Source organism: Panthera pardus, unplaced genomic scaffold, assembly GCF_024362965.1.
Source record: "Panthera pardus isolate Hobbes unplaced genomic scaffold, ASM2436296v1 HiC_scaffold_11, whole genome shotgun sequence".
In the NCBI taxonomy this organism is placed as follows: domain Eukaryota; kingdom Metazoa; phylum Chordata; class Mammalia; order Carnivora; family Felidae; genus Panthera; species Panthera pardus.
In genome coordinates, this window is record NW_026526666.1 from 62,514,527 (window position 1) to 62,521,724 (window position 7,198).

Genomic DNA, 7,198 nt, shown 5'->3' on the forward strand with positions numbered 1-7,198 from the left:
GGTCCTGTGAGTGCCGGGCGCATTCATGGCACTCAGAAGGCAAGGGAACCCCCCCTTACCCGTTTGGCCCGTGGGCGGGGGGGGGGGGGGGGTGGGGGGGGTGGGGGGCAGAACGTGAAAACAAAATAAGAAACCTCATTCTCCAGCTTGTCTGCAAAGCATGTGAATTCTGGCTTTAGCTCTCATATGGGCCCCTGTGCTTCCCACTCGGTGCTAAGCTGATGATCCTACTTCCTGTAGAGGAATGGTTTGCCCGAGCAGAGTAACCCATCAAATAAGGCTCTGCCCTTTCACCAGAGGGGTCTCCATCCTTAAGCCGCTGGGACTGTGGCCAGAGATGCCAGCAGCCTGTATCATGCTAGATGATAGATAGTCCTAGGATAACCAAAATCCTGCCCTTCGCAGACCTCCCCTGGAAACTGGAGCTTGGAGGGGAAGGTCTTGGGATCACGCCAGCCTCAGGTTAATGTTTTGCTCCAGTGATCTCTTGCCCGGAAAGGGCAAGCATGCGGAAAGCATGGCGAGCCTAGCTACCGGCACTTTCCTGCAGCCAGTCCCATCACTGTCCCTCCGTGTGGTGGTTTGGGGTGCGGTGGGTGTGGAAAGTGAAGGAGTAGGCCTCTCCCCTCCAGAGCCCCGAGTTTTTTGGCTGGAAGGATGCATAGATCAGATATTGCTGGAAGGGAAGGGAGGGGGTGGGGATGCGCGTGGCAGTGCATGGTGTGTGGTTATTGTTTGTCCGGTGATCACGGGGACCAAGGGGCAAGGCGCGGGTGTCCCCCAACAGGCTCTTGGCTGCAGGCGCTGTGCCCACTGTCTAGAACACTTCCCATCCCCATGGCTGTGTGGCTGCTGCTGCTGCTGCTGTAAAAAATAAAAGCGTTACCTGGAAATTAGCCTTTGTCGTTTCTTGCTTTGGGGACCACAACGTGGAGTCAGGCTGGGGCTCAAGTGCCGGGGCAGTTTCCCTCTGGACCTGCATGCCCGGGGATGAGGGCTGAAAGACAATGTGGGGGGGGGGGGGGTGCCAAGTTTGTCTCGGGCGATTTTCCAACCCGCTTTCGAGTTTGGCATCGGTCACAACATGACCTGGCATAGGTTTCAGTAGGATCCCTCTGACCACAGCAGGGAGGGTGGAAGCCAGGAGACCAGCAAGAAGGGCCCAGGTGAGCAGGGATGGTAGTTCAGATCAGGGAGGGGACTGCTTGTCAGACATGTTTGTCGGGAGCTCTGGGCTACAGTGCTGGCTTGGTCACTGGAACCCCTTCCTTCCAGCTGCTGGAGCTGCGTTCCCCAGCCTCCCTGGCACTCAGATGTGTCCTCATGTCTGGGCTCATCGGGATGCGAAGAGAAGTGGGAGAGACCTCCCACGTGAGGTTCTGGCACGTTCCCCTTCCATTAGCTGGATTCCAGCGACAGCCAGCACATAGGCTGTGGCTGAGTCACAAGCAGGAAGGAGCCCGAATCCCTGAGTAGCCGTGTGCGGAACTGCCCGCCGCCTGTTCCGGGGGCAGGAAATAACGAACGTTGTGGTGGAGTCACTGCACGTGGGACTGTTTGCTAGAGCTCTTCGATTCACCCTAGTTGGCTGTCAGGCCAAAATGAGCAGAGATGTAAGAGCTGCGTTTAGGACAATAATGTTTTAGGCAAACACGTGGATATACACGATGGACGTCTTCCTAAAATACATGTGGTACGAAAGGTCCCATCCTGAGGTTCTTTGGGAAGAACGCTTCAGAAATCTTTTCCAGTTCGGTGTCTCACAAATCTGGATTTTGTGAATTCTCTTTAAAGGAGGAGAAATCTTTAGCGCTCCTTAAAATAGAATTCGTATTTCACGCCTTAAATGTCGCCCTGCATTGGAACAGCACACGACACACAGTATCGTATTTAATCTTAATCCTGGACCCAGAGCAGGCCCGTTTATACCTGCTCAGGCCAGGAACGGGAAGCTCAAGAAAGGGCAAGTGATTTGCCTGAAGGCCACGGGGAAGCTATTAAAGAAGGATGCAACCCCGTCATCTAATCACAGCCTCAAGTCCAGGAAGAGCCTTAGACAGCGCCAGGTGAGACAGCTCTCGAAGCTGTGAAATGAGGCCCCGTGGCTGAGCCGCACACATAGCGGGTGGGCAGGAGGTGAGGGTTCCCGCACGGTCTGCTGAGAAGGGAGGCAGGGAGCGTTCTGCTTCCTTCCAGGGCAGTTCCTTCCACCAGGAGCCCCTCTTGCCTGAACAGACCCTCAGCCCACACCTGCAGCGTCCGTGCACTAACATTCATGCAATCGGTTTTCCAAACTCGGCTCACGTAAGAAAAATCAGACTACGCAAGTTAAATGTAGACGTATTTTTTAAATATGCTTTCGTGGGGTGCCTGGGTGGCTCAGCTGGTTAAGTGTCCGACTTTGGCTCAGTTCGTGGGTTTGAGCCCCCCACATCGGGCTCCGTGCTGACAGCTCAGAGCCTAGAGCCTGCTTCAGGTTCTGTGTCTCCCTCTCTCTCTGCCTCTCCCCCACTTTCACTGTCTCTCTGTCTCTGTCCCTCTCTCTCAAAAATAAATATTTTAAAAGTTTTAAATATGCCTTCTAGTTCTATCTTGGTTATTAAACGGCCTATAGGTTTCGTCTGGCATGACTACTGTAATTAATGTCAGTGACTGCTCTGACAAGCTGTGTTGAGAAAATAGGTTTTGTTGAGGTCTAGGAAGGGGTATTTTGATGGTGCTAGGGGTTGAATGTGTCCCCCACCCCCCCACCCCCAAAATTTGCATGTTGAAGCCCTGATGTGATGGTATTGGGAGGCGGGGCCTTTTGAAAGTAATTGGATGATGAGGGTGGAAACCCCAGGATGGGATTAGTGTCCTTATAAGAAGAGACTCAGAGGGGCGCCTGGGTGGCTCAGTCGGTTGGGTGTCTCACTTCAGCTCAGGTCACGATCTCGCGGTCCGTGAGTTCGAGCCCCGCTTCGGGCTCGGGACTGATGGCTCAGAGCCTGGGGCCTGCTTCCGATTCTGTGTCTCCCTCTCTCTCTGCCCCTCCCCCGTTCATGCTCTGTCTCTCTGTCTCAAAAATTTAAAAAACGTTTAAAAAAAAAAAAAAAAGAGACTCAGAGATCTAGCCCTCCTTCTGATGGCTGCCATCTGAGGATACAAGATGTCCATCTGCAAACCAGGAGGAAGGCTCTTAGCAGATACCCGATCCGCCAGCACCTTGATCTTTGACTTGTCGGCCTCCAGAACGATGAGTAATAAATGTTTGCTGCTTAAGCCACCCATGCTATGGTAGGCTGTCATAGCAGCTTGAACTGCTGAAGACAGATAGTGTGAAGATTGTTGACCCAAGGGACCCAGAAATAGCTGAATCCTGCCCTGTCCATCACCTCTCCTCCCCGTGGGGTTCCCTAGGGAGCAGACCTAGGGAATGATTTTCGTAATGGGGCGCTGTGAGGTAATAGGAAAAAAATATATTGGTCTCTGTCCCCAGTTCTTGGCACAGGGTTCCTAAAAATCCTTGTAATTTCCTAAGCGATAAAAGCACCAGGAACATCGTTCATTCTAATATCTGGCCTTTGATCCTGATTCCTGACTCTGAGCTCATAATTCCCTTGGAATTTCCTGGGTGAGAGGAGGGTCTTTTGCCCTAACGAGGCAACTCTGGGTGGGCTCCTGGTGGGCTCCTGGATGGGGTTCTGAGGGTCAAGTTAGAGAAGGTGAAACTCTCTTTAGGGCCAAGGGACCACGGCAGGGCCAACAGCAGGACCCAGGCTTGCTCAGGCTCAAGGTAGGCAGCGAGGAGCCCACGATTACAAGGATTCAGGATGTGAGCTCTGAACAGAAGGGGCTTCACAGAGCCACCTCTCACCTGGCCTGGCTGCTATGCCTGGGGTCACTGTGGGCTCACAGTACGAGGCACTGCGTAGGGTTCATGATGGCCAAAACCATCACTCTCAGGTACTGATGAGGAACTAACACAGCCAAGAAAAGTCTCATCCTATTAACTATGTTAGCTAAAGCAAAAGTGCTGTGCAACCTAGGTAAGCTTGTTCCTTCTCTGAACCTCAGTTTCCTCTTTTAAAAGCTAGCTGTGCTTGATCGTGCTGACGTATTAGATGACCAGCTACCTAGTTACAACAGGCCTGCCTATGTGAGATGCCCACTCATTGTTACGTTATCTGTGGTCCAGGTTGCAAGGTTGTGCCAGAGACATAGGTCTGGTGACATGGCCCATGAAAAGCAGCTTTTGCCCTGCTCAGGGTTTCTCACAACCTGGCAGGACCTCATATTGGACTGGAAGAAACTGCTAGCCTCCCAAGCAACCAGGGGGATGCTAGACGCTGACATGACTTTTATAAGGTTTAGGTGCCAGAGTACTCACCCCAGTCTTTCGTGGACGACTGCAAGAGACTGAACTAGGCAAACCTCTTCCCTGATGTGGAACTCTTTTCTCCAAAGCCTTTAGTCCAACGTATAACAAACAGAGTTTAAACTTTGGTTCAAACAGGGCAGGGCTAAGAGCCCAGCCCTCACGGAGCCCTCCAGCCTTCCTTCCCCAGTGGTCCCCGGAGGCCTCAGCAGAACCCAGTCAACAAACCTCAGCGTTCCTGGTCTCTTACAGCCCCACCCAGGCAAAAAGTCAAAGGTCACAGGAGCCGGATTTCAGCTCAACATCCATAGGACTCTTCACAAGCATGCCTGCCTGAGCTGGAAGGGACTGTCTTGGAGGTGTGTAAGAAGCTAGGCAGAGAGTTATCGTTGTGAAAGAAAGCAGTAATCTCAAACTGAGATGCCCAAACCAGCAGTGTGGAAAGGTGACACAATGTGATGCCAGAAAAAATATTTCTGCGTGTTCTGGTCTGGGTCAGAAGCACATCCTGAGGCAAGGATTTCAGTGTAAGTAGTTTATTTAGGAGGTGAAGAAAACACCAGTTGGTGGATGAAGAGGTGCCAGCCAAAAAAATGTGCATTGCCAACAGGTTACCACTGTGGGCAGCTGGAGATGAATTGTGCTGGGAAAACTCTGACAGCCAGAATAAAAACCTACACCTCAGAGTTAGATCCCACAAGGGGTGAGGGAGCTGGGTGCTTATATTCCAATTCCATCGGTCAAATCTGAGGGCAGCTCCCGGGGGGGTGTTAATTCCTGTGGCACTTCCCCTTCCATGGAAGGAAGCTTTCCATGGTGGCCAGAGAACCCTTCGCTCCATTATGGCTGGATGTCCCTTCTTAGCATACGTGACTTTAGGGACACATAGAAGTTCCTTGGTATTTCAAGGGAAAAGTACTTCAAAGAACTGCCTGATGTAAAGTTGTTACATAGGTTTCTCTTACAAAAAGGCAAGCATTCCAAAATCGCTGACCTACTCTATGCTGACAGTGACTGTCAGTAATATCACAGCCAACAAATATACTTGAAAAAAAAAGTACTTATTCTATAAGGCCAATTCATCTTTTTTTAAAAAGTGTAATTGCGGGGCGCCTGGGTGGCTCAGTCGGTTGAGCGTCTGACTTCGGCTCAGGTCATGATCTCTCAGTCTGTGAGTTTGAGCCCCGCGTCGGGCTCTGTGCTGATGGCTCAGAGCCTGGAGCCTGCTTCGGATTCTGTGTCTCCCTCTCTCTCTTACCCTCCCCCACTCATGCTCTGTCTCCCTCTCTCTGTCAACATAAATAAAACATTAAAAAAATTTTTAAAAATAAAAAAAAGTGTAATTGCATATATTTTTAACTTTTTATTTTGAATTAATTTTACTTATGGAAAAGTTGCAATGATAGTTCAGCGTTCCCACATCCCCCTCACCCAGCTTCCCCTAACATTAACATCTACATAACCACAGAATTATCAAAACCAAGAAATTGACTTAAAGTGTACAATTTGGTTAGGCTTGATATTTGGATATAGCACAGTTGTTTATTCATTCATCTCTTGATGGACATTTAGGCTCCTTCCAGTTCGGGGCGCCCACAGATAAAGTGGCCAGGAGTGTCACAGTCTCTGTATGGACTTTTGGTCTCATTTCTCTTGGGTAAATACGCAGGACTGGATTATATGGTAGGTGTATGGTTAGCTTTTTGCCAAATTGTTTTCCAAAGGCATTGTATGACTTTGCATTTTCCACCAGCAGTGTATGAGAGTTCCAGTTGTCCCACATCCTCACCAACACTGGATATGGTCAGTCTTTTTTAATTTTACCTTTTTTAATACGTGGGTAATAGTATCTCATTGTGGCTTTAATTTGCATTTCCTTAATGACTAATATATATATATTCCGAATATAAGTCCTTTATCAGATCTATGATTTGCAAATGTTTTCTCCCAGCCTATGGCTTGTCTTTCCATTATCTTAATAGTGTCTTTGAAAAAACAAAAATTTTTTAATTTTAATTAGGTCCAATTTCACAATTTAACAATTTATTCATACCATACCAAAGTATCCTCTATAGAATAACAGTTAAATTTGCATCTAAGAAATTTCTGCCTAACCCAAAGTCCAGAGATTTTCTTCCTATGCTTTCTTCTAGAAGTTTCATTAGTTGAGGTTTTACATTTAGGGTTTTGATTTGTTTTGAGTTAATTTTTGTATATGATTTGAGTCATTGATCACAGTTTATTTTTTGCATATTGATAATCAACAGTTTCCAGCACCACCTGTTGAGATCATTCTTTTTCCACTGAGTTGTCTTTGCACCTTTGTTGAAAGTCAGTTGTCCATTGGTGTGTGGGGCTGTTTCTACACTCTCTGTTCTGTTCCTTTCATCTGTCTATCTTGACACCAATTTCACACTATGGAATAAGGTAATGTTATTCCCCCAGATTTGTTCTTCTTTTTCAAAGTTGTTTTGGCTATTTTACGTCTTTTGTATTTCCATATGTTTTAGGATCAGTTTGTCAATTTAAAAACAATTACCGGGATTTTGATTGATATTGCATTGAATCTACAGATCAACTTGGGAGGAACTGATATCTTAGCAATATTGAGTCTTTTGATCCATGAACATGATATAGCTCTCCTTTATTTAAGTCTTCTTTAATTTCTCTTGGCAGTATTTTATAGTTTTCAGTGTAAACATATGTATGTTTTTTGTCACATTTATACCTAAATATTTCATAGTTTTGAGACCATTATAAATGGCATTTTAGCTTTTCAATTGTTGGTAACCACTAATATATAGAAATATTTGCTTTTGGGGCACCTGGGTGGCTCAGTCG